This window comes from Notechis scutatus, chromosome Z (genome assembly GCF_049901735.1).
Source record: "Notechis scutatus isolate UNSWTSFEM ecotype Mainland chromosome Z, rNotScu1.2, whole genome shotgun sequence".
Taxonomy (NCBI): Eukaryota; Metazoa; Chordata; class Lepidosauria; order Squamata; family Elapidae; genus Notechis; species Notechis scutatus.
This window is the reverse complement of record NC_142025.1, coordinates 41662608-41690352: the sequence shown is the minus strand read 5'-3', so window position 1 is coordinate 41690352 and position 27745 is coordinate 41662608. Positions and strand designations below refer to the sequence as shown.

General features: G+C 37.9%; 1 long non-coding RNA gene across 1 annotated transcript in view; it reads left to right on the top strand.

Annotated features, from left to right (window-relative positions):
- Window positions 1–25510, top strand: part of LOC148128832 (uncharacterized) — a 28161-nt gene extending 2651 nt beyond the window's left edge. Inside the window, exons 2-4 of the long non-coding RNA XR_015745730.1 lie at window positions 175–230; window positions 4206–4296; window positions 25391–25510. This is a non-coding gene — a long non-coding RNA (uncharacterized LOC148128832). The remainder of the gene's footprint in view (window positions 1–174; window positions 231–4205; window positions 4297–25390) is intronic.
- Window positions 25511–27745: the final 2235 nt, after the last annotated feature.

The window sequence follows — 27745 nt, the reverse complement described above, 5'->3', positions numbered from 1 at the left end:
CGGCCTGTGAGCCTTGAGTTTGACACCCCTGTTCTAGGATAAGGAAAGGGAGAATAATAGAATGCTTCAACTTCCAAAGGACTGAAAGAAAAATGTTATATACAGAACAATTTTAAAAACTCATTTAAAAATAATTAACTTTAGTATTTACAGTCACCTACTTCTTTTTCCTAGACCTAGACTTTTTGGGAGGGTGAGGAGAATCTGGATCAGAGCATGTCATTGAAAATGTAAGTGTGGCCTTCACTCTCCCCCCCCCTCATGTGTGTGTATTTACATATAGCTACCTGTAATCAAACTGGTTTGCCCTAGTTCTGAGGCCAGTTCCCAAAAAAATATTTTAAGAATAATATCTGCGTAATGAAACAGTAGAGTTACATTGGATTAAAAGTGGAAAATAGGTGGGCCTTTTTTAAATTTTAGAAAAATAACATTTCTAAATAAAACTGGTAGCTTCAAATAATACATGATATATCAGACTCAATCAAATACTCCTATAGTATAAGCTATTATCACTATGTTCTGACAATGTATCATTTGAAATGCTCTAGTCAAACAAGATAGCACATTTAGGTTACTTCTTATGCACCAACTTACTTAAGTATTACAATAAAAAAATAACTAGCAATGCAATTGCTAAATTTATGTTAGCCCCATAGTGAGCAGAATTGTAGGTTATATCCGCCTTTCCCTTTCTCATGTTTTATACCTTTATGTATTGGGGAGTGGCAATTGTCAAAAACTATATCAATCTTAGATTTCATCTAAGTGTCTAGTGGCAATAAAAAAGCAACAAAAACATATTAATCGTCATTTGACATATTTTAATAGGAAAAGTTAATTTTGCTGTGTTCATCATTGAGTGGATATACTGTAGCTGTTCGCACAATAGCAATAGCTCTTAGACTTATACGTTTAACAATGCTTTACAGCTAAGCAGTTTACAGAACTAGCATATTTCCTCCAACAATCTATGTCCTTATTTTACTGACCTCTGAATGATCAAAGGCTGAATCAACCTTGAGCCTGGTGACATTCGAACTGCTGAGCTGCTGAACTGCTGGCAGACAGCAGTTGAAGCTTGTAGTACGTTCGACTTTTCTTGTTTCTGCACGCAGCTAAATATTTCCCAAGATTTTTTCAAGGTTTCCCCTTAAGCCCTAAAATGTATACTTACCTCTCATTTCTATAACTGACATCAATTGCATTTTTTGACATTTTTCAACAGTGGTAAAATTGTTTTATCTTCTCAAGAAATTTACCATCAATGTAATTCACTTCCAAGACATCTTGATGAAATAATCTGATTCTATAAGAAAATTACTAAAACATGCTTGAAAATAGATATAATAAACGTTTTTGAAATTCTTCAACATTTTCTCTGAAATTTTTGTGGCTTCCAAAATACTATAGTACCATTGCCTTTACATGTCTAACAATAAAGTTTAAACTTAGTAATTTTTTTCATTCTGAATTTTTCTTCTTTTATTTGAAATACAGTAATTGGTATGTTTTAATCAGAAATTTGCATGAGAAGAAGCACAGAGAATTAGGAATTATCCTAATAAATTAATGCTAGTAGCTAGTACATGTACACATATATTATATGCACAAGTACTGTAGTCGTTTCACTTATATAGCTGCAATGTCCCTATGGCATTGTGATCAAAATTCAGGCACTTGGCAACTGGCATGGCATGTACTGTATTTACAATGGTTGAAGTGTCCTAGAGGGTATGTGATTATCATTTGGGACCTTCTCAGCCAGACCTTCTTTGCTTAAGTCAACAGGAAGCCAGATTTGTGATTCACTTAACAACTTACAGCTGTGTGATTCACTTAACAACTGAAATGATTTGCTTAAGAACTGTGGCAAAAAAAATCATAAAATTGGGCATGACTCAATCACTTTGCTTAGCAATTGAAATTTCTATCCCAATTGTGGACATAAGTTCATGGCACTTGTAATATACATTAGTATTCTGTATATTGCTTAAAACAGTCTGGTGATAATATATGAAGAACTTTTTAAATGAATGAACACAGTATATATTTAAAAAACCTAATGTGAATTTGTGGAAGAAACTACACAGCAAAATTCTAGGGACCTATGCTATGTTTCTCTCCCTACTATTTGAGCCTTTCAGTCTTTTCCCCACTATTAGCACAGCAAATTGATCAATAAAGCTGCAACCTTGAAACAGGTGTGAGAGGACTTTGAAGCCACCAGCAAACAATATATAATAACAGAATAAAAGGTATTTTTTTCTTCAGAAGTAGCAGATGGTCCAAAAGGCAGGAAAATAAAGCACAGTGGCATAGCAAGATAAAGGATAATGTAAAAAAATGCAAGAGCTCCACATGCTGGCCATTAACAGGAAAAAGAAGAGAGGGATGGGATTTGAGAGTTAAGAAAGAAATGTTGATGCATAGTAGTAATAGTGTATAGCAGGGGTCCCCAACCACCGGTCCGCGGACCGGTACCGGTCCGTGAAACAAGTCCTACCGGGCGCTGGCTTGCTGGCGCCGCCATCTTGTTTTGATGAAAAAGTGCTTCCGGTGAGCTTTTCCGGTAGAAAGCTCACCGGAAGCACTTTTTCATCAAAACAAGATGGCGGCATCAGCTGATGTCGGTACCGGCCGCTATAAAAAGGTTGGGGATACCGGGCCGTGGCGTAAAAAAGGTTGGGGATCACTGGTGTATAGTAGAGATTTTTGTTTGTTTAATCATGTCCAGTTCTTGGAGATACCTTGATTCTTGGAGACTGCCTGGACAATCTCTGCAATTTTCTTGGAAATGTTTTTTGGAAGTGGCTTGCCATTGTCTCCTTCCTTGGACTGAGAGACAAAAGGTCACCCTGTTGGCTTTGTATTCAAGATAGATCTAGATTCTAGAACCAATAATCTTCCAGTTTCTAGACTAAACTACTACACTAATCTGGCTCTCTGTAATAGTGTGTAGTATAGAATATAGATAATAATAATAGAAAATCATATAGGTTAAAATATATTGAATAGTAATAATATAGTATAGAATATAATATAAACATTGCCATAATGTATTGTAATAGTAAGTATATAATAGTATTGAAATAGCAAATAAATACAATTTTGGAAGCATTCAGAAACTATGTTTTTACAAACTAAACATCTCCCCAACAAACATCTCTTCCCTTATAAGGAGATATAAAGGAACCACCTGTACAGGAACCAGTGCGTTTGTCTCTTAAATCTCAGTTGATCTAGAATCCATGAGAGTGTCACAATGAGTATTTTTTGCTATAGATCAATTACCCCAAACACAATGGAACTTTCTTTAGAAAGATGCTGACAAAACACCAGTAACATAGATCCCATCAATAAATTCAAACCAAGTTAAAAGTCACTGCTTCCATGTGGTCATTTCTATAGAGATGCATAGTACAGAGGAATATGAAATTAAAGTGTTGGTTTAATTATAATCCATATAGATCTAATTTTATAAAAAGCTATATCATTTTTCGGACATAACTACAGCAAGTACCTGGTCTCTTTGATTCTTAGTTCTTAATTGGCTCATAATTTTATCAGAATCACTTGTTAATGAACTTAGAATAACATAGAATAACAGAATTGGAAAGGACTTTGGAGGTCATCTGGTCCACCTCCTGCTCAAGCAGGATAATCTATTCCAAATATTAGGCAGGGAACACATTTTTAAACAAATAATTCCCTCAACACTGTTCAACTATTATGAGTCTGCACTACTATTACTGTTAATCTTCTCATCACTCCTTATCACCCATCCCCTTCCACTTGTGATTATGACTGTAACTTTGTCGCTTGTATCCTTACGATCTATATTGACTATTTCCTAGTATGATTTGATTGATTATTGTACCCTATGATTATCATTAAGTATTGTACCTTATGATTCTTGAATCTTGACGAATGTATCTTTTCTTTTATGTACACTGAGAGTATTCACACCAAGACAAATTCCTTGTGTTTCCAACCACACTTGGCCACTAAAAGAATTCTATCTTCTATCTTCTATCCTATCTACTTAGGATCGAACTCACAGCCTCTTGATTGTGAGGCAACAGCTCTACTTCTAGGCCAAATGCTGGGCCTAGATTAATACAATATAAATATGTTTGCAATACAATATAAATATGTTTTAGTTCATTTTACTTAATCTTTGTATGAATATATTTTTCTTTTAGGACACTAGAGTTTATCATTAATGCACACCTGGCTGAATATGATCACTTCTAGAGTGATACTGTTTTTTCTCCATCTTACAGCCCAGATCAGGTGAGCTAATGTTTTTCTTTTTGTACATATTAATTCCTCTAGACTTTATAAGTGATAATCAGCACCTTGAATTGCATTGGGAAGCCTACTGAGAGCCAGTGCAATTAGCAAACTAGAAGTGAGTATATTGAGGCATGCCCATAATTACTATGCCTCTGCATTCTGGTCCACTTGCAGCTTCCAGGTGGCCTTTGTGGAAAGCCCAATGTGGAGCACATTGTGATAGTCTAACTGACGTAACTGATGACCATGAGCAGTTCTTCCCAGTGCAGGTAAAGGTACATTTGATAGAATTGTGAAAAGTTCCTCCTGGCCATGGGTGTCATCTGCTCTTCAAGCGGAAGCTGTGAATCAAAGAGTACTCCCAGTTGCACAGAATAAGAAAATGCAACACATGGCAAAAGATGGAAATATTCCAGTTCTGGGATAAGGAGACTCACAATCATTTAGATTTGTTAAGATTGAATCAAAACCTTTTCTTTCAAAAAATTATGCCAAATCACAGTAGCGTCCAGACACTGGAACAGAATATTTACAACAGTGCTTCAATGTGAAGATGGGAGAGACAAAATTGAGTATCATTAGCATACTGATAATAATCTATCCCATGCTTCTTGTGAGTGCAAGTATAATTGTATAATATCTATTTAATTAAAGTTTGGGATAAACTTGTTGGAATAAACTTTGTGGTTTGAACTTATACCAAACTCTGAGTGGCAATCAATCTGAGCATTTCTATACCAATGTGAGCCAATTATTCCTTAACTATATTAACTCAACCTGTTAAGTATTAGACTTCTAAAGTTCATAAATATTAACAATTGTGTTGCAAATAGATGCTTGCTTTGGTTTGGGTTTGGTTTGGGTGTGGGTTTTAGTATTTTAAGAGCCAGTTTTCTAGAGAGTTTATCTGTGGGGTAGCAGTCTCTAAATAACTTAGACTTATTTATTATCTTTGACATGCTTAATTGTTTTGTTCTATGGAAACCAAATAACAAGAATATAAAGTCAATGCTCATTATTCTCAGATTGCAAATTTTCTTTCTTACTAAAATTTATATGTCACCCCCAAATTAACATGGTGCTGCTTTCATGCACATTTGTAGACATGCCCAATGCCATCATTCCGAGTTAATTAGTGGTGAATTTGAGTAGGCTGACATGCACATTCCAGCTGAAGGTCAGACAAGATGACGCTCTACTTTCTTGTTTTAGTTTTCCTCCTGTGAACAAGCATTCTGTATTTCCCCTAGGAACAATGATTCAGTATTTGCAGCAATTTTAGAGAACATAACTAGAGCAAAATCGGAAAATCAATTGGATTTCAAATCACAGGTGACTTGATTGATTTAAATAACTATGGCCCATTAATAGAGTTTATATTTACAATTTTTGGTTAAGTGTAGAACTATTAACTTTATCTGTTTTTGTATGCTTTTCATAAAAATTGTTTATGTTCTATATTTTAAGTAGGAAAATCAAATGTTAAGCATTAGGAGTCTAAGTCAAAAGCACATTTCTCCATTTTTGAGCATGGAATTGTTTAGTACAGGAAATGATAGATATTAAAAATAATACAGACTTCTAAAACAATGTTTGTATTAACATATATTGGAAGTTTTTTTTCCAATATTTTTTTTTTAATAATATGCACTTTTATTCTAACTAGTTAAAGGAATATGATTGATCAAAATTTTTAAGTAGGCTGACAGCCACAAAATCTATGTAGCCATGTATTATGACTAATTGTGCTATTTGGTAAAAATATCCTTTTACTTCTGTCTCAAGACAGGAAGTTATTTGGTGGGTTGCTAAGTATCAATTTGGAAGTCTCTTATCTGCTGACAGCTGCACTCTCTATCTGTCAAGGAATATACTCGCTTAAAGAAGAAAAACGATGGTTTGTCTTCTAAAAAACTATCAGTTGGTATAGAAAATAGTCTTTGTAAATCAATTTCTAAATACGAGTATTGCTTGATATCTTGTGCACCTTTGCTGAATTGGGAAAAGTGGCTGCAATTTAATCTGACTCTGGTAAAATTTCATTTCTTCAAAATGTGTATCAATCTGCTACGTATTTCCAAGGACAATTTCTGTCTTTTAAAGTGCAGAGATCACCTGCCACAAAAGAATCTGAACTCTGATAGGGGTTGTCTCGTGCATCATGTAGAATATTTATTACTTTCTCCTCTAATGACTTGGATTTTTCTCATTCTCTACTTTTCTGAATTTTAAAAAGAGGACAGATGATCTATTTTAGAAAGCTGTATCTACTACTCTGTATGAGACATGTGGCATCATATAAAGTATTCCTGTATTCAATATTTAACCCAGAAACAAAGAGATGGAGAGAGAATAATGTGTCACTTTTCTACAAATTTCACAGAAATAATGCATAACAGAAGATTTAAACTAGTGGCATGTAAACTTATTTGTCCTTGGGCCAGAATTTCCCCCTTGAATGATATGTCAAAGCCCATATTTTAAGTGGTAGAGTGAGGATACAAATTAAAATTGATTTAATAGCATTTTATTATAGATTATCTATAATATGTTTCAATCAGTGGCCAAGTGCTAGAATTAGAATTCTCATGATGTTCTGAAGATGAAGTGAAGGATTCAAGAGAGGAAGAAAATGAGAACATAGATATTTTCTTAGCTTTATTGTTGTTTTATTAGTCTCTTCCCACCAGAAAACCCCAAGTTCTTCTCTTCTGTGGCTGGTGGAACTTCGGTTATTTGCTTATTTCTTGCATTTATATGACATTTCAGAAAAAGTGACTGGACAGTGTGGATACTATCTTGATACTATCATAATACCAATAATCAAACTGGAATAACCAGTAAAAATATAGCTAGTGTTTGTAACTAGTACGGATAGAAAAGGCAGAATTTTTGTAACTTAGCTAACAAGCCATAGCTGTATTTGCATATAGGCTAAGCCACGTTTTAAATATGATTTGTTGAAGAAACCACAATAACTGGATTCATACCACAAGAAAAATAAAAAAGTGAAAAATTGCTTTATACACAGGGTATCTGTTATATATAATAGAGAGGAAAAATTACATTATGCTCAGTGCAAGAATTAAACCATATCTGTGTCAATACATTCAACATAAATCTGCTGTATTTGTTTCTATATTACAAATTTGTCCTCCGTTCATAGATTTCCAACAATCTTAATAAGCAACACTGGCTTATTAAGTTTGCCAGGAAATGGATGCCAACCAGGGCTCATTCTAAACAGCAATCATTAAGGCATTTTTCCTTAATTATAGTTTTGTACAACTCTCTAAGTCTAAAAATAACTTGACTCGAGCTATGGAGTGACTGTAGCCTATCTGCACAAATAGCATAGAGTTAATTTTCATGTATTAGTTTCAGATACTATCTGAACACAATTTCCCATACTGATTTCTGGTTCTCTCTTTTTATTTTATAAAGAAGTCCGAATATCTGAGTATTTGAGATGACTAATCATTTTTAAAACTAAAAACTTGCACTGGTTCTCAACATTGAGATTGGCTGCTGGGAACATGAAACTGAAGAAAAATGCCTGATTTGAACTGAACGTTTATTATAAAAATTTCTTCCAAATATTTGAATTTGCCTTTATCTTTATTTACTAAAAAGCTTGTAGAGTTTTTGGATTGCTGCAATCCTTACAGGTAGTCCTTGACTTATGACCACAAGTGAGTCCAACATTTCTGTTGTTAAGTAAGACATTTGTTAAAAGAATTTTGTCCCACTTTATGACCTTTCTTGCCACAGTTGTTGAGTGAATCACTATGGTTTGTAAGTTAGTAACTTACAATTGTTAAGTGAATCTGATTTCCCTATTGACTTTGCTTGTCAGAAGGACAAAAAAGGTGGTTACATGACCTTGGGACACAGCAATGGTCATAAATATTGTGCAAAGGTCGTAACTCTGAAAAATAGTCATGTCACATTTTTTCAGTGCCGTTGTAACTTTGGTCACTAAATGAACTGTTGTAAGTCGAGGACTACTTGTACTATTGATATGTATCTAACCAAATTTTAAATTCCTCTGGATTTTTTTTTGTTTAAAATTTGTGTAAGAAAGGCCACTCCAAATTGTCAAAAGATTTTTCTCCATCTAGGAATATTATTGCCACTTTTTTTTGTTATGGTTCGTTCATTTTACTGCTTTTATCATAAAACTGCTGTTTTCATTTATCTTCTAGAGAATATAATCTCAGCAACAGTAGATCATCCAAATTCAGTTAAATTTATTCTTAATAATTAAAAATTATGTAAGATTATTTCCCAAATTCATGGATTCCTATTTAATTCTTTATCTGAAACCATCAGGAACATACCTATTGAAAATCCTTGGACTAAGAACATGGCTCCATGGTTGTATTACTCATTTCCACTGGAGTGCTTATAACAGACTATATAAAAAGAAATATAGTCTATAAATACTATAACATAAATTTCATTTGGCATAAAGTATATGTACATCATATATCCTTCTGTTTTCATCTGTTCTTGTATTATCAAAGACCCATGGCAGCTTGCATTTATGGATATTCTCTTACATCAATGAAAAGTTTATATATATTATGCAGCCCAATCCCATTAAGTGCGATACAATGTATGTATTAGGCCATTATTTTAGTTATAGTCGCTTCATAGACATTTCCAAATAAATTATTATAAATTATCAGCTTGCAGGGTTGGCTGAATTTCATTATTTAATCTGAATAATTTCATTATATAATAAATGGACACAAATATATATTGATTCATAAACAGTAGTAGTAGTTTAAACATGTCCTTTTGCATTTGGTAGAATCTTAATCCTTGTATGTTTTAAATTAGTTTGTGAAACATAAAATTCAAGGTAGGAAGCTCTCTGTGTTTTAAGTGAATTAATCACAAAGCCTGTAAAATGTAATTTGTATGCAGCAACAGTGACATCTGGTGGTTCTTTGTACCCACTACAATTCTGCAGGATACACAAAATATGTTAAACCATTATAGAAATTGTGTTGGCAGTTCTATATGAGGACTGTGCACCAGTTCAAAAGCAATTTTTGATCTCTATGATCTCATGGTGTCCACTGATTTTTGACAGCCAAGCCAATTTATTTTGAGGTCAGTTGCAATGCAACCCAAATAAAAGTTCCATTTTTGTAGCTCTGGAAAGCGTAGAGGAAGTTCATTTGCTCACTGAAGGAACTCATAATCTACTCCTTTTGCTGGCTCCTTGGAGGTTCAGCTGCTTATTCAGGTTTCTTAAAGGGAATAGCATAAAAGCAGAAATAGAAGACTTTGATCCAATGGGCTTAGAGTCAAGTAGCATGTGGAGGACCACAGATTCCCAACCCAATATTAAATGAGGGCTTTAAAGTATTTTCGCTATTGACTGTAGTATATAGATATGCTGGATATGTTAATTCCAGTTAATACAATAATGTCTTTTATCCTGTATCAAAAAGCATCTCAAATCATTAAAATGAATATATTCTTTAGAAAAAGCTCTACATCAGGGGTGTCAAACTCACATCATTATGCCAGTGTCATGTGATGTACTGGGACTTTCCCCCCCCTTTGCTAAACCGGTTATGGGTGTGGCCAGCACATGACACATCCGGCCCGTGGCCCGGGAGTTTGACAGTCCTACTCTACATGATGCAATATAAAGAATTTCTGTCTCAATAGTCAAGCTGAAACAGATGCTTGTGTAACTTTTGAAAAATAGTTGTACAAATTATTTTTGGGGGCACAACACTGAACTACATTCACACTTGTCAATTTCATAAGAATATATCAACTAAGGCTTTAAATTAATTGGCTTATCACAAAAAGGAAATAAAGGAAAAACATGGAGATAACCAGAAGCCAAACCGCCCCCACAATATCAATATTTTGTTCTGTTTGTCAGCAAGGCAGATCTTGCAAGCAGAGTGAAAAGTGACAGAACCCAGGAAGTGGCATGAAGCTGCTAATTTCTGATTTTCTAGTGAAGAAGAACATAGTGCTACTGGCAGTCATAAATGTTTGTCATTACTTAAAAGATAGCAAGTCACTGCAGCCTTCTCTATCCTAATATTTTCCAAATGAAGTCATAATTCTCATAATCTAGAACTAGCATGAGCAAATGAACACTCAAGTGTGACATAAAATAGAGCCAAAGTAAAACAACATCACAGTGATATTTGAAATATATAGAATAAACTCTGTTTCAGAGTTTGTTTCCTTAGCTGTTGATGAGCATTTAGGCAGGACCTCCACCAACTGCATTGTTTTTTCAGTTTTGTTCCGCTATTCTTTCCATATTAGTAATTGCCATTCATGATTTGAATCATGAATGTTCACTAATAACAATTGTGCATCTTGAGTTAGTTTGTACCTTATACTGAAGTGCTTAATTTCATAAGTACATTGTTATTTCATGCTGTAGCTGGTATTGAAAGATATACATTGACTTTGCAATGCTTAATGCAAAGATTAATATATTGTGCAAATAATGGAGATGTCAAAGTAAGTGTATCTAGTGGTCATTGATATAAATAGAATATCAATAAAATATTCTTATACCAAAATGAGGGACAATGGGTTCATTATCAGAAGGGTGGAATTATCTAAAACAGGGGTCGCCAACCTTTTGGATCTCAGGGACCACAAACTCATACTTTTAAATCCTGAGGACCAGCAATATGATTTTTAAAAAAAAGATAATATATTTAATATAAAAATTTATTTTTATATTAAATATAAATACTATTTAAAATTATATGTGTGTGTGTGTGTGTGTGTGTGTATGTGTATGTGTATGTATGTATGTATGGCATTCGGCTTTGTTCGGGTATTTTCCCACGTCATTGTAGTTGTTCTTTTAAAGTTGTAGCAACGTTTCAGCAGAATCTCATCTGCCATCATCAGGCTTCTGTATAGTGTTCGTCTGTGAGTCAGATTTTTACAGTGGTTTCAGATTTAAATTTGGGGCAGCCTATTGCTAGAAAACCCTAGCCACAGAATCATCAGAGAAGCCATAGAGATTGAAAAAAGACCAGAAAGCATGAATAGAAGAGATGATTCCACCAGGCTGTCAATCATTTGGAAGCCTGCACTCACAAACAAAAAAATCTCCACACCACAAGCCAGGCAAACACCTGGGCACAAACAGATCCCCCCTGATACCTCCAGCTCAAACACACCCCAACCAGGCACCCAGATGAAACCCAGCTTCCTAACTAATGATAGCCGTCCATTTACCCGAAGCCAAGCTGCACTAAAGGTCTCCAATAAAGTAACACAATGCTGCCAGCCAATCAAGATACAAAAAGAGCCAAAAACAAACAGAAGATATTAGAGACACCAATCAAGCAGAACACAGCAAACTCCGAGACCAATAAACACAGACCAAGACTCCCAACCAATCAGGATGAAGAAAAACCATTCTGGCACAGCAATAGGCTGCCCCAAATTTAAATCTGAAACCATTGTAAAAGTCTGACTCACAGGCGAACACTATACAGAAGCCTGATGATGGCAGATGAGATTCTGCTGAAACATTGCTACAACTTTAAAAGAACAACTACAATGACGTGGGAAAATACCCGAACAAAGCCGAATGCCATACATGTAAGTACCCACGAAAACGTAAGAATGAATATATATATATATATATGCTTATTTAATTATAACAAAAAATATAACAAGAAAAGCAGAACACCCCCAAATCTGGTCTTCTATCATTTCATATCTCCCCAAGTCAGAGGAAACCTCTCCCTCTGCCAGGTGTGGCTGCCTGGAGTTGGGGGAGGGAAAGAGAGCCAGGCTGAAAGCCTCCCCCCACTGGAAGCTTCCCCCCACCCTGGGTGTTTAACACCTGGCTTCCTCTCCTCCTCCTCCTCCTCCTCCTCCTCCTCCTCCTCCTCCTCCTCCTCCTCCTCCTCCTCCTCCTCCTCCTCCTCCTCCTCCTCCTCCTCCTCCTCCTGCGCCTTAGATTCTTCAGGTAGGGCGATTATGAACTAATCGAGTTGTTACACTGATACCCCAGCTGCTTTCTTTCCCGTGGTAAGACTTGGCATGTAGAGAAAGGAGCTAGCAGTTGCTATTTGGTGGTCTTGCAGGTGAGGTGAAATCATCCCGGTCCCAGTTAAGACATACCAGTCACAAACCCAGAGTCGAAGCCGAGAGGGGTTGTTTCCCCTTGGCGGGAAGAACGGCGGGCGCGGGTGTGAGAGCGCACAGTTCAGCACAGTGGGCAACCTCCACTTTGGGCTGATGAGCCACGTGCTGAAGACCAGATGGCTATCGGGAAGGTGGGGCAACAGGTGATACTGGTGGCAGATGGACTCATACACACAGGAGATTGTGGCATAGGCCTGGCCTGTGAGGGGGTGGGAGTGGGGGGGGGGGAAAGAAACCTCTGAACTGGTGTTACCTCCTGCCTCTTGCCTCCGCTCATCAAGGAGGTTGAGTGGCTGCCAGCGATGCCCTCAGGGGAAGATGTTGCAAGGGGGAGGCTCGAAACCCACCCGGAGCTTCTCTTCTTCCTCGCCAGAAGTGCTCACATGCAAAGCGCTCACCGCCCCTCTGGCCCCTGACAAGCCTCCTCTTTCCTGCTGAGTGTGTGAACACTTCTGGTGAGGAGGAAGAGAAGCTCCTGAGGGCAGGGGTATGGGAGATCGTGGCATCGGACCCCTTCCCGGGTGTTTCCTGGCTGGAGCTTCTCTTCCTCCTCACCAGAAGCGCTCACAAGCAAAGTGCTCACCGCCCCTCTGGCCCCCCGACAAACCTCCTCCTCCCCGCTGAGCATGTGAACGCTTCTGGCAAGGAGGAAGAGGGGGTCGAGCCTCCCCCTCTTCACCTGAGGGCAGCTACTTCCTGCAGCTCAGGAGGTCTGCACTCTTCCAGCTGCTGCTCGGTCTTTTTGATGCACTGAGGCAGGAGGCAGCAGCCACGACATGGGTTTGCTTAAGGAGACTGTAGGATTTCCCCACCTCCTCGCCTCAACATGTTGCGGCCCACCAGTGGGCTGTGGCGGTTGGCGACCGCTGCTCTAAAGATATTAACTTTATTTTTTTTTAAAAAAGAAAGCATGTATAATACTGGTGCCAGTAATTTTAATATAGCAAATGTATTAAAGGATACTTTCCAGCCTCTATCAAAACTCATCCTGATTGGTGTGATGTCCATTATTGCTGAAAAGATGGAGAACAGCAAGTATCAGGATTTGTCTGCTGGGGCCCATGTTCCTGAATTATTACATCAGACACTTCCACTTGCTCACTCATCTGCTTAGTTTGCAGTTAGTGGAAGTAAAATTACAATCTGGAAGATATGGCTCTCAGTTTGCTAGAAAAGTGGATATTTTGTTGAGTTTCACAGCCATGAATGGAATTAGTATTCCAATATCCATTAGTTAATAGAATTTTTTCCTCCAATTCTCTGAAGAGTTTTTTTCCTCAACATCTTTACTTGACCTCACAAAAAAGGAGCAATTGCTTCAAAGATATTTGAAAGGAAAGCATATATTAAGCTGCATATAGGACCCAAACGATCATTAGTTGACTTTGCTTTGTTTCTAGTGCAAAAATGTGGAATTAAGGGTCCGCGGGAATACTGTAGGCCTGAGTTCATCAAAACTCATTCCAGTTAGGAGCTCCCTTGGTATTTGAGCTCAAGCAATTAGTATTATGAGCTTTGATTAAACTAGTTCATTGCTGCATTCATCGTTAACCATTCAGGGTAAATAATTACAAACTTTTTCAATGGCCTCAAAGCCATAACTCTCTATTACATTTATATTATTAGAAAAGTTTACAAGATAAAGCTGTCCTATTTGGGTTGCAAAAACTGGATAACCATGAAATGGCAGATACATTTGTTGCCATCTCAGGGTTGTCTGCATTTTTGCAGCTCAGGGCCATAGATAAGCCTTCTCCTTCTTCCCCTTCCCTCTAAATGAAATACGTCTTACTCCAGACAGGGCACCAAAGGCAAGTAGAAAACCAAGAGCTTTCTGAATCATAGCTCATCACTTTATCTCCAGACTTACCTAGTTTCCTGAACAACTTTTCTTTCATGCGGTTGGCCACAAATACATATCTTCAAAGTGATTTGGCAAAACCTCTCCCTAGAGAAGTTTGTTTTAGTTTGTTTTAAAATAAATATCATTAGATAATAAACATAATCTAAACGCAAAGGGCAATAGAAATTTTCCTTACAGAGAAAATAATCATGTGCAATCACAAAAATGATCAAAACATCATTAGATTGTTAAAATGTATGTATTGTATTACATTCATACAATAATTTGCCTTGTATTACTGTTGCATCTCTTCCTGGTTGGATTCAATTAGTTGTTTTGCAATTAAATCAAAGATGAATATTCTTTTCTAGTATTTTACTTTTTTTATTTGCTTCTGGTAATGTTTTGGTGGCAATTTATTGAAAGTTCTCAACTTATGATCATAATTAAACCCAATATTCCATCCAAAATTCTGAATATGTATATCAATGTAATTAAGATCCATCTATGTTAAATATTCAGAATATAGCTTACAGTATTAAATATTTTAGTTTGGTCTAGTGGTTAAGTCACCAAGCTGGAAACAAACAAACTGTGAGGTCTAGTCCTGCCTTAGGTATGAAAGTCAGCTAGGCATTACTTCACAGGGTTGTTGTGAGGAAAATAGGAGAAGGAAGGAGTATTGGGGATGTTCACTGCCTTAAGTTATTTGTAAACATAATAAAAGCAGGATTAAAAAACTTTAAAAGGAGGTGTGGTTAGCATGAACAATTCTGTATCACCTCACTTATTCATTTAATCCTGTTGGCAGTTTTTTCAAGATATTTTAAGATGAACCAATAAAGAAGCATTACACAATAGCCTGGACTTTAGATAACAATCCTATATACATACCATATAAGTATGTTTCATATTTTTTACAGACGCTTTCTAAAATCCCAGATCATTTATTATGTGTCAGGATGATTGAAAAATTAAAACTTGGTTCTACAAAATAAGATGACAATTGCTATATTTTGGAGTGTCACACCCAATTCCCCTCCCCCAAAGCCCAATAGTTTAGTTGTGTTAAAACTTTGACTCATTTTAACAAGATTGTTTTTCAGAAGTTGAAAAAGTATATAAGAACATACTGGAGATCATTGTCTGTAACACCCAAGACAATATAGTAATCAAATGGCAATATCACTTTTAAAAACACATTGCATTTCCCTCTGAATGAAGATGTTGAAAGGGCATCATTCACCAAATTCTGAATATAGATAGATATGGCAGGGAATAACAGAAAATTTGATTGCAAGCTAGAATCATTGGTAGCTACAGCATGACTGCTACAGAATTGACTAATCAATGCCCACTCTGGCTTTTTCATGCCATTTCCATAATTTTAGAATAGAATAGATGAATAATAATATATGAATTTTAGAATATATGATAGAATACAATTCAATTCATATTATTTCTTTCAGTCCCATCTGTCTGCCTTGATTATTTTGATAGTATTTTTACAACTGTGAATTAATGATATTGGTAGACAAACTCACAGATTTAGTTCAGATGGATTCCCATAAATTGAACTATTTTTTCCCAAAGTGGAAAATACCTTAAATCTAAATAAAACCTAATAAAAGTTCCCAATTGGAGAAAATACATTTTATAGGGTAGACCAGATCAGAAAATCAACTCCATAGGAAAGTTAAAACTTATTTTGCTGAAAGTGACTATAATAACAGATGTTATTGCAAATGTAACATTGGTTATAAGATTGGTTGTTCTAACTCCTTCCTCTTTTTCTGCTTCTGTGAATCAGAGAAGTGTCTGGCTGACTCAAAATATTTGTTGTCTGTTATTGATTGAATATGTTTGTTCTCTTATAACCTATATATATCCAAGATCATCTTCCTTATTTTACACATTTTCCTAGTCACTTACATTTGGTACATTTCATTAATATCTGACTATTAATATCCAACCAGATGGTGAGAAGATAGAGATAAAACTGCTGTATTTTCCCAAGCTTATCTGAACCAGGAAACCAAGATTCTGCTCTGATGCCTCTTCTAACAATTACTCTCAGGCAGGGGTGGGATTCAAATTTCTTAACAACCAGTTCTGTGGGCATGGCCTAATTTGTGGGTGTGGCTTGGTTGTCATGTGACTGGGTGGGTGTAGTTTGTAAATATTGTAAATATTTATGTAAATATTGAATATATAGAGAGCAACTTTTATCCCATATCAGGCAAATCAGATTGAGTTGCTTGCAGAATCACAGATTCACTCACAGATCTACCTTTCTGCAATCTGCTGCCTGAGTCTGCACTGAAAAATAGAAGCTTCAGTTCTAAGGAAGGTTCAGCTCTGCTCTGAGGCCACTTCTCCCCCGACTGGGCCTCAGGGAAGCCTCCTGGGCGAAGGCAAAGCAGTACAACAGCGATTTAGATTAGCTAGAAAGCAGAAATCTGACAGGAGGGGAGGGGCCAGCCAGTGGCGTGATTTGCCAGTTCTCCAAACTGCACAGAATTGTAACAATTGGTTCTATAGAACTGGTCCGAACTGGTAGAATCCCACCCCTGCTCTCAGGTAATTTCATAGTCTAAAGAAAGTATGTCTAATTTTTGGCTTGGTTACTGAGTTACTTTGGGTTTTCTCCACTACAAGTCTCCTCTGAAAAACATAATTCATGTATATAGAGGAAAACTATCAGGGGACATGAGGACTGTAGGCTATATTGGGAAACTAGACAACAGTTCAGAAAGCAATGGCAAACCAGAAAAATACATCTTTGTGTCCTTTTAATAGCCGTGAAAATGTGTCTTTTTAAAAATACATATGAATATATATATATATGCCTATATATCTTCATTGCCAACAATAGAATATATGCATGCATAGTTAATACAATGTATATTTTAAAAGTTTATTTGATATAGAGGAAAAAGAGGAAGAAAAGTTATATCTCAGGTGGGCAGAAGAAATTTCTTACTGCTGCCAAAGGTTTGTATTTATAAATTACAACTACCATCCATTTTTTTCTGTTATTTATATGTATACATATTAAATATATATGTATTCATACATATTCAAGCATGCATAAAGATTGCTTATTTTCAATCCCAAGCCAATAAGACCAAAATGAAGAAGGGGTTTAGTTATCTGGGTCATAAGAAATATCCCTGAAGAGCAGCATGCCCCATATTTGATGGCTGCTAAAATTCTTGGTAATTCAGTTGGGTTGAATACCATCAGTTTGTTCAGATGTTTCCTACATCGTATCATTTTACATTTTGCATATCCATTTGGATGATGTATTGTCATGAATATTTTTCTATAAAAGTAAAAAGTATTAAACTTGGAGCTTTTTAAATTCTATATTATTTAGCTCTAAAACATTAAATTTTATTTTTGTCTGCCTGCATTTAAATAATATATATTTTAATGTCCACTTAACCTTCTGCTAACCTGTTCCATTAAAATTCTTCAGACACACTGTAGTGATGCTCATAATCTCTAGTTCATTATCTTAATTAGATCTGTCCTATATTGTCCCACTCTTCATTCTCATTAGTTTAAAGGTGATCAGCCTTCAAAAGGCGGGTGGACAGAATTCACTATTGTGGCCATCCAGCATTCGCCTTCTTTTGAATCTTTCAGGTGTAATAATGATGCCACTACCTGGTAGATTTAATTAAAAGTTGCTCTCAAATGATGTGAAGAGTCATTTTGGAAAATGAAGACAAAATTAATTCATGGATGTAAAATGCCTACACTATAATAGATCTGAACTGAACTGGGTTCCTTATTAAAATGTAAATGACACATTAAAAGTGGCATGAAAATTAATGTCCCTGATCCAAGAAGCACTTTTAAAAACCTTTCCTAGACCAAGAATATTTATTCAAGTAGGAATACTAACAACAGTATCTAAGTATTATTGTTTCAGAATACTAACAATAGTATCTAAATATTATTGTTTCAGAATTCCATTAAAAAATTCTTCCTTCAAAGAACTTACCAAATTCTAATTTAAACAAATCTAGATGTACCATCATTTAACTATTGGAATATTTTAGTTTGTATCTCCAGCACCAACTTTTCATACAATACACCCATTCTTGCCAGATGAGAACAGGACCCTAAAGTCTTTTTTCCACCTATACAAGTTCATTTTCATAGCCATCTAAAACAAGAAAATTTGGAAACTGTGCCCCCTCCCTCCCTCCCCTTCTCTGCTGGGTGCGCTACAATGCCTATGTGGAAACCACCTCAGGGATTAAGTGCAGTCCAACATTTCCTCTAATAGGGTCAGTTTTGAAGATACCCTAGGACCCAGCTATTTCCCATTCAGCCTGAGGGATGCTTGCGGATACTCTACCTCCTTGATTGCAATGCCCTCCTCACTCAGTCCAGCTTCTAGAGCCTTCCCACTCCTGCAGGGGCCTGTTGCTCTTGAACCATGCATTAGTACACTGCCCACAGTGCCTGGTGAATGCCCTCAGACTCTGGGTTACTTTCCAGGACAAGAGATAGGAACAGTCACCAGACTAGATTGGTATTTGTCCCCACAATCAGGAATTTCAGATTGTTTGGGGGGGAACAAATACATAAATGCCCAAGGTGTAAACAGTTTTGGATTGCCCCACTACCAGTGGGCCAAACATTAACAGGATGGGGAAGTAACTGCTGTAAGGAAATCTCTCAGTTCCAGTGCCCCAAATCTCCAAATTGTCCAGCTTCTGTAGGTACAAGTGTTTCAGGAGCCTGTCATAGAAGTGCCTGTACAATAATGTCACTTGCACACCAGCACTATGGGGGGCAGAATCTATTAGTTTGCCAGGGACTCTGCCAGCCAGGACCACTCTTTGGCTTGTGGAGGCTTTTGTGCAATGTCTTGTTGCTTGATCTTAGATGCTTTTCTTAGCTTATGGTACCCGTTGCTGACTTTCATCAGTCTCTTCTGGGTAAAGATCTGACACGGAATAAAGTATTCCCATTGATTATGTGGCAAAACTTTGATGAGGCTTCACTTGCCAGTTTTGGTGCCCTTTTCTGTCATCTGCCATTCTTAAAGCTAAATCTAGTTGGTGTAGGTGGGCATCCAATTGGCTCTTTCACTGGGCCACTTGGGTCTGACTTCCTGGTCTGGCAGCCTCATGCAAGTAAGTCTATTATTGCTTTCATCCCCACAATTATAACAAATAATTGGACTCAATAAATTATTGGCTGGAGCAGTGGAAGGTGCCCCTCCTTTAATACCGTGTTTCTCCAACAATACGGCCTCTACCAATAGGAAGGCCAGCATGATTTCTAGGCATGAGGTGAAATTAAGCCTCACCCCCAAAATTTAGGCCTATTTAATCCATGCATTTCCCCGCCATTTCTCACATCATTCGTTAGAACTACACGAGGTGAAGAGAAATGGGGGGAAGGGCGGGGGTGGGTGGGGAGAAAACTTGCCACTAGGAGTACCCTGCAGGTAGCCTAGGCTAGAATACTCTGATCTACTGATAGAACATCAGCCGATAGAAGCTCCTCAAAGGCAGAGTCCCCAGCCGCTTCAGGGCGAGGCATGGCTGCCCGTGTCCCCTCGCCATTAGGCAGTGTCTTTCAGGCGATGGAAGCTCCCCAAGGGCAGTCATCAGCCACTTCGATCGGCCAGTAGAAGCAGCCTCAGGGCGAGCGCACACACACACTCCCCTCGCCGCGAGGCCACTTCTATCAGCCGACTAAAGCTCCCTTGAAGGCAGAGTCCCCAGCCGCTTCAGGGCGAGGCGTGGCTACCCGTGTCCCCTCGCCATTAGGCAGTGTCTTTCGGGTGATGGAAGCTCCCCAAGGGCAGTCACCAGCCACTTCGATTGGCCGGTAGAAGCGGCCTTGGGGCAAGCGCGCACACACACTCCCCTCGCCGTGAGGCCACTTCTATCAGCCGACGAAAGCTCCCCGAAGGCAGAGTCCCCAGCCGCTTCGGGGCGAGGCGTGGCTGCCCGTGTCCCCTCGCCATTAGGCAGTGTCTTTTGGGCGATGGAAGCTCCCCAAGGGCAGTCACCAGCCACTTCGATCAGCTGGTAGAAGCGGCCTCGGGGCGAACGCAGATGCACACTCCCCTCGCCGCTAGGCCGTTTCTATCGGCCGATTGAAGTGGCTGGTGACTGCCTTTGGGGAGCTTCCATTGCCTGAAAGACACTGCCTAATGACCTTCTACCACTGCACCATAGAGAGCATTTTAACATACTGCACCTCTGTATGATTTGCCAATTGCACAGTGGCAGATAGGAAAGCACTCCAGAGGGTTAATGTCATTGCCCAGAAGATTGGTTGCACTCTCCCCTCTTCGCAAGAGCTTTACAGCTCCCACTGCCTTAAGAAAGCTCAAAACATTCTCAAAGACCCATCTCATCCTGGGAACCCTTTTTCTGAACTATTACCATATGGCAGACAGTACAGAATAATAAAAACAAGGACAAATAGGCTGAAAAACAGCTTCTATCCCAGGGCAGTAGCTCTTTTGAATTCTGCTGTATAGTGCAGTGTTGGCGTGGTGTCGGGGGTTTCCGGTTCAATGTGTAAAGAGTGAAGGATGTGTGTTTGTGTTTATTTTCATGGTCATGGTCATGATGTGCACTGAAGATGGTGTTTGATTTCATTATATGATGTGCTAAACTAAACTAAACTAAACTAAACTAAACTAAACTAAAACTAATGAGCTCACCACTTTCATCAGTTGGGATATTTGTGTCTCTAAATGGCAAATTTTGCATTAACATCTACAGCGCTCATCATCCCAATGCCTAAGAGACAATTCTGATGGCATGTTGGTTGCAGCTCCCTTATCATCCTCCATCTTCTTTTCTTCTCTCACCATCTTTATAATTGTACCCAGACCAGGCCCATGTACAGAGCACTTCACAAAATCTGCTACATCCTAGTCTGATCTACCTCTGTGGACTCCATTCCCTTCCTCAACACAATTTGACAAAGCAACTCGTTCAGGCGCCTGATATAGCCAGAGAATTGTTAACTCTTTTGTTGGTACATGTGCTCAGACTGGTAAATCAGGCAAGAAGTTATCTTTGTTGTTCAAACACTTCCTGCAATATGGTGAGGTAGTCATATGCCATACATGACTCCTGACTAAATGTTAAATTTCTAATAGCTTCTGCAGTGAGATTTTTCAGGCTCTCTGTGATTCTCTGTTTCTTCTGTGTATCTGGGACAACCCATTCCTCTACTGCCTGCACTGAGCTCTATGCCCATTTGAGTTTCATACTTCTCCTCCCCTGCAAGCACAGGCTGCATCCCTAATATGCAGTTTCCTGTACTCAAACCCCAATGATCGTTGCTTGCACCTGGCCATAAGATTTCCCATTGCTTTGAGAAGCCTTGTCCCTGATGTGGCAGAGTTGTGTGTTTCCTCAGACAATATAGTAAAATCACCCCCACTTCCCCCAGCGACAGCAGGTCACACGAGCCATCTGATGGGCTCCATTCCTCTCTGGGTTCCCCAGGCCCGCTGGCAAAGCCAAGTCTTCAGTGCCTTCTGAAAGACTGCTTGAGTGGGGGCCATTCTGATCTCTGGGGAGATGATATTCCAGAGAGAGAGCCACCATGGAGAAGGCCCTTCTTCTGGGTCCTACCAGGTGTATCTTCCCAGGGCTGGGACCCACAACATTCCCTGCCTCCTTGCTCTAATGGGTCAGGTAGATGTGACTGGCAAGAGATGTTCCCTCAGATAATCTGGACCCAAGCCATGAAGGGCTTTAATGGTGACAACTAGCACCTTGAATTGCACCCGGAAGCAAATTGGCAGCAATGCAGCTCCTGCAGGAGAAGTGATACATGTGCACACCGGGGTCTGCACAAAACCGTGCGGGCCGCTGCATTTTGCACCAACTGGAGCCTCCGGATTTTCTTCAAGGGCAGCCCCATGTAGAGCGTGTTACAATAGTCAAGATAGAAAGTGACTAAGGCATGAGTGACTGTGAGTAGGGATTGGGACCTTTTGCCTCTACTCTAACAATGCATAAAAATGGGAGGTGTCTCAGTCCACTTTCATGTCCACAATAAAATACCCTCTGATTTGGAGATAGGACCCTCACCACTTGCAGAATTTGCTGTTCTGGTCAGATATCTGCTTAACTATGCCTGGGTATTTTGTTCCTTGCACTACTTATTAAAGGTGTCGGGGTTTATTTTACCTACTTAGCTCATGTCTCTGGAATGATCACCTTTCCTGCAAAAAAAGGCTAGAAGTAATTATGGATAATTACTTCTAGCGCCCCCCCCACTCTCAGTCCTATCCTTTGCATGTATCACTCACCTGGCATATCAACATCTCTTCCGCTCTCCTCCCTCTTTATCTAGGATCATTGTCTTGTCTCTGCTCTGCCCCAGTTGCTCAACTCTCTCTCCTCATTCCTTCTTTGTTATTTTGTCTTTTTGCCCCCTTTTTCCTGTTCCTATCCTGTTCCTGACCTCTAACCCCCCCCCATTTCTTCTGCTTTAGTTTCAGTCATTATCTCCTTGCTTGCTGACCATCCCAGCAGCTCTTCCTGACCATTCTTCTTCTTCTCCATAGTAGTTTCCCCTTCACTTTTCACTCTCATTATCCACAGCTCACGTATCATTCTTTCTCCCCCCTCTCCTTCCCTCTTTTGTTCTCTTTTTCTCTTTCCCCTTCTTTGTTATCTCACTCTTTCCCCTTTCACCCTATTTCCCATCAAATTCTATCCTTTTAAACCTCTCTCTGTCCCTGCCTCCCCTTCCTCTCAAATTTCTGAATGAACTCACCACCTGCTGGCCATCCCAGAATGCTCATATTTGACTGCTGGCAGACCACTGTTCTCCGGTGTTGGCAACACTGGTGACTCTAGTGTAATAGATTATTATTTCCATAATACTCCTATAAGCCTCTGGTCAAAACAACTCTACTTGCTAGGCCTATAGGATGGAAATCCAACTTTTTTCAAGGGCATGTTAGTCCTTGCATTATAGAAAACTGTCTATTTAGGGCAAACACATTCTAAAAGAGATTTGCTCCCAAGCTACAGATTGTCTGAAAAGATGTATAATATTATAGCAGTTGTTCCCAAAGAGAATTTACACTGAATTTTCATATTCTGAGTATATGTTTCCACAGAGACCAGATTGCCCATTATCTTACAGATAATGGTATCTAATTTAATAAAATAGAATAAGAAAGACAATTGTGATTATGCTCTTTGGTCTGCTCTCTCTTTAATGGATACACATTGTTTTATTTTTTGAATCTGAAATTGGTGGAGTTTGATTCTATTGGCAATATTAAGAGACCTCACTATCTTTTTAAAAATAATACCTGTTTTTTTCTAATATGAAGCCTGTAAAAAAAAAAACCCAAGTTCTGCAGCTAGATGGTGATGTTTCTTCTTAGCAATTGTGAATAAAATATAAGATAGGTTCTTTGGGAATATTGTTTCTTTTTAGTGCTTCCTACTCCATGCAGGATCAAACAATAACAGAATTTAAAGGGTGCAGTGATCGTCTAATTGGAACAAATTCTTTGCCACAGATTATAGTATCTTCCTGCATTTGGCTGTTCAAGATTTTAGAAGCACTGTCCAGATTTTGGTGTAGGAATGTGATGGAGAAAAATACTTCAACAAAAAAGTTTTCTTCTTGAGATATAATAAATATTAAGTTCTTCAATATCTCAGATTTCTGTAATTTGGTTCTGGAGTAAGGAAGAAATTTCTCAGTGCTATTTCTCTAATAAAAATCTTCATGAAGCCATTGTAAAATAATATATGATATTTAATATTATACCTGTATGTTTTGATCTGCAGGAAGAATAACATCTTTAATTAGGGAATTGATGAAAGAATTCAGAATTAATTATCTTCTTGCAGTATTATTTCCTAGAAGGTAGTATTCTTCTACCAGAGCAATGTGTAGCAAGCAAGACAACTTGCATTCAAGTAAACCTGATATTTGTTACCATAAGACAGCAAAACCACTCAGTAGCTACATCTGGAAGTAATAATTTTAATATTTTATAATACTTTTGCTTGACACCATATTGAAAAATATTATGAGACGTTACCGTGGTGGTCAATAACTAGTGCAGATTAGAGGATACCCACTGTTGTTCTGCTTGGGTAGGTATTTATGGGTTTAAAAGGGCAGTGTTCTGCTTTAGACATCTGAAATAATAAGGTCTCAATGATTTTTGCATGGAACCTAAGATATCAAAATAATTCTAATACAGTGTAATCAGTTTTGGGGAAATGTGTGTGTGAGAAAGAAAGAGAGAGAGAGAAAGAGAATATGTCTGTATGACTTTGATCATTTGAGTTTTCTTTTTATATCAAGTCATCTCATCCTTATCCTATAGGGGGCCCTCCAGATGTTTCAGGATTGCAGCCTTCAGTATTCCATAATCCAACATAACTAGTGGTTACCAGATCTCTGTCATTTCTCTCTGTAAATATGTAACTGGTTATAATAAGGGGAGATAAGAAAGAGGTAAGAGCAGCAGATGATTCAACCAATCCATCAGTTCTTTTGCCTGGGATTTGCAGAGTTTGGAGTAGAGGATCAGTAAAGTCAGGTGAGCAACCTGATAAGGAAATTGAAGCCCTGCCCCTTTAAAATATATTTTGCACATTAAAAAGGGATAGACGTTGATTGCAGAGCCATAGCTGCCATCTTGACTTTTCTGAACCCCCTACAGATGCCTCAGCATATATAACAGTTATATTTTTAAGGATAGAAAAGAAAAAGCACCGTATATTCACTGAAACACATTATTCAAGGATAGAAAAGGAGAAAATGTGATAGTTGTGCAAGGAAAATATTGAGATGGATAGAATGAACATTAAATGCTTGTTTCCAAAGAATAATGAAAATGGCTTGCATTCATAATATTTCTGTCTTCAGGTCTCATTACAGTCATTTTCTCAATGAATGCATGCAGAGTATACCATTTCCTTTTTTTCATCACTATCTTTGTTATAGAAAAGAAGCTATCAGAATCCTAATGACTTAGTTATTTCAGCAACTTCTTATTCTTTATATTTTGAACAACCTCTCTGTTTCACTTCTCCACAGGTTTTTAATGCTAAGAGTGGGAATTGCTATCAAATTGCCGAACAATGAAAAGGCCAAAGTATCAAAAATTGCTATTATCTCTGCAACAAAGATTATATGACATATGCGAAGAAAAAGACAGAATGAATTCGGTGTATGTCTCCTGAAGGCAAATGATATTAACAAATAAAATAAAAAGCAGTGGCAGTAAACAGAAAGTATGTTCAGTTCCTTCTCTGCAGACGAGATTTGACATTTGTATTCTCTGAGGGCCTCATTTTCGTGAACAATGGGGAAGTTCCAGGGAAGCATTTATTTCATTTTGGTTTTTTTGAGAAGGAAAGTTGGCTGGAAGCATCCTTTCTGCAATATCTTAATATATTTATAAATACCCATTGCATGTATGATAGAAAGGAACAACTTAACAGCAACAATGGCAATATTTGCTTTCCAGATCACTGATCCTCAGAAATGAACCCTCTTATTCATCGTAAGTAGCTAAACAGATGCCCTTGCCTTCCCTCAATCTGTGCATTTCACTCCCTTATCCCACTGGTTTCTGTAACCTTCCTCTTTTTGTGCTACTAAAGAATTTGTTCATACAGTATTGCTTTTTGTGGAGAGAATTATACAAAGATCGTCCAGTAAGGATGCCTGTAGAGAGGTCAAAAAGTAAACATGGTAATTGCAATTGCATGATCAAAGCCCTGCTATTTTTTAACATGAAATATTTAAGAGGCTGAGCAACCACCATATTCCCCTTGCCCATGGGCAGTGCTTTTTTTTTTACTTTTCACTGGGATCATCATCCATTTCTTAATCACTGTGAAACACTGACTTCTAATTTTGTTAATGAACTTTGGTTATTTGGTCTGCTGATACAATGGCCATTTATCCTACTTTGTTAAAACGGACAGGCTGTTCTGTTTGAAAAATTCCCTAGTCCAAGCTCAAGATTAAAATCAAGATCATAAAAATTGTCCAACTTCAATTAGCACTCAGACAATTGGCTGCAATAGGTCTCAAACTGAAATGTTCCCCATTTCTATTTAACTGGAGTAAGAGTTTCATAATGTTCATCTAGTTTTTATAAATGAACGTATTCCCATTTTATGTAAATATGGCTGATCAGTGGCAAACATTCTTTTATTTTATTCTCTTCTATTCAATACTCCCTACTCTTCCTCCCAATGTTCATTAGTATATAGCGTACAGACTAGGGTTTTAGCATTTGTGACATCTCCCTCTCCATTGTGTGCCCTTTTAAATTACTTACTGCAGGAAATGGTCAATCCCTTGCTGATGTGATTGCTTTGGTCTAAATTTAGTTGACAACTAACAAATCTCACTGTTCAATTGCTTTACATGGAGAGTTGGAGTTTACATTTGATCTAGCTATTTTTAAATACCTTTTTTAGGATGAAGAGTCTAAGATAGAGGGGACCACTAAAAATCCAAGGGCACCATGTGTCCTTTGAGTTTCCAGGGAAAATTGTTTCCTAATTACTAATTTGCATATGACAGAAAGAAAAACGTAGTAATTATTAGCTAGAGAGTTATATTGATTATATTGAATGACATTGAACTTTAGGTTTGGTCCTGGTCACACCCTCTCTTTTTTAAAAGTGTAACCACATAAGGCGAGTCTAGTCTTTTTCCAAGAAGTTGTGCAGCTTTTTGATTGAAGGTTAGCTAATTTTCAAAAAGCAGGTGAGTGACTCAGATACAGTAGTGTGCATACTGCCCATAAAACAGGAAGGGTTTAATAATAGAGAAATTTGTGCCAGAGTGATCCCTGTTGACAGGTAGGCATATTTCATTGTTTAGTTTTTTTGGTTTTTTTTTCTGTGCACTTTCTTTGCACATTCTACTTAAGGAAAGTAAATGTAGAAAATAATAGTTATAATGGTTGTTGTTGATTTTATCACTGTGCAGTGATTTGTATGAGAAATGAAGGTGTTTCAGAATACACTTGGTGTACACATAAGCACCTCTTGGCAACTACTTAAACCTCATACATCTTTTCCTGAGACTGCACTGCAAGAAAACAATTATATGATCCTGTAAAGTTTGTTGCTGCTTTAGGGAGTTGATAAATGTTATATTATGAGCCATGGTGGTGCAGTGGTTAGCGTGCAGTACTGCAGGATATTTTTGCTGACTGCCGGCTGCCTGCAATTTGGCAATTCAAATCTCATCAGGCTCAAGATTGACTCAGCTTTCCAGCCTTCCAAAATGGGTAAAATGAAGACTCAAATTGTTGGGGGCAATATGCTGCTCTGTAAACTGCTTAGGGAGGGCCTGTAATGCACTGTAAATCAATATATAAGTGCTATTGCTATATGAGCACCTATGCATGGTCCAAAGCATCTTTTT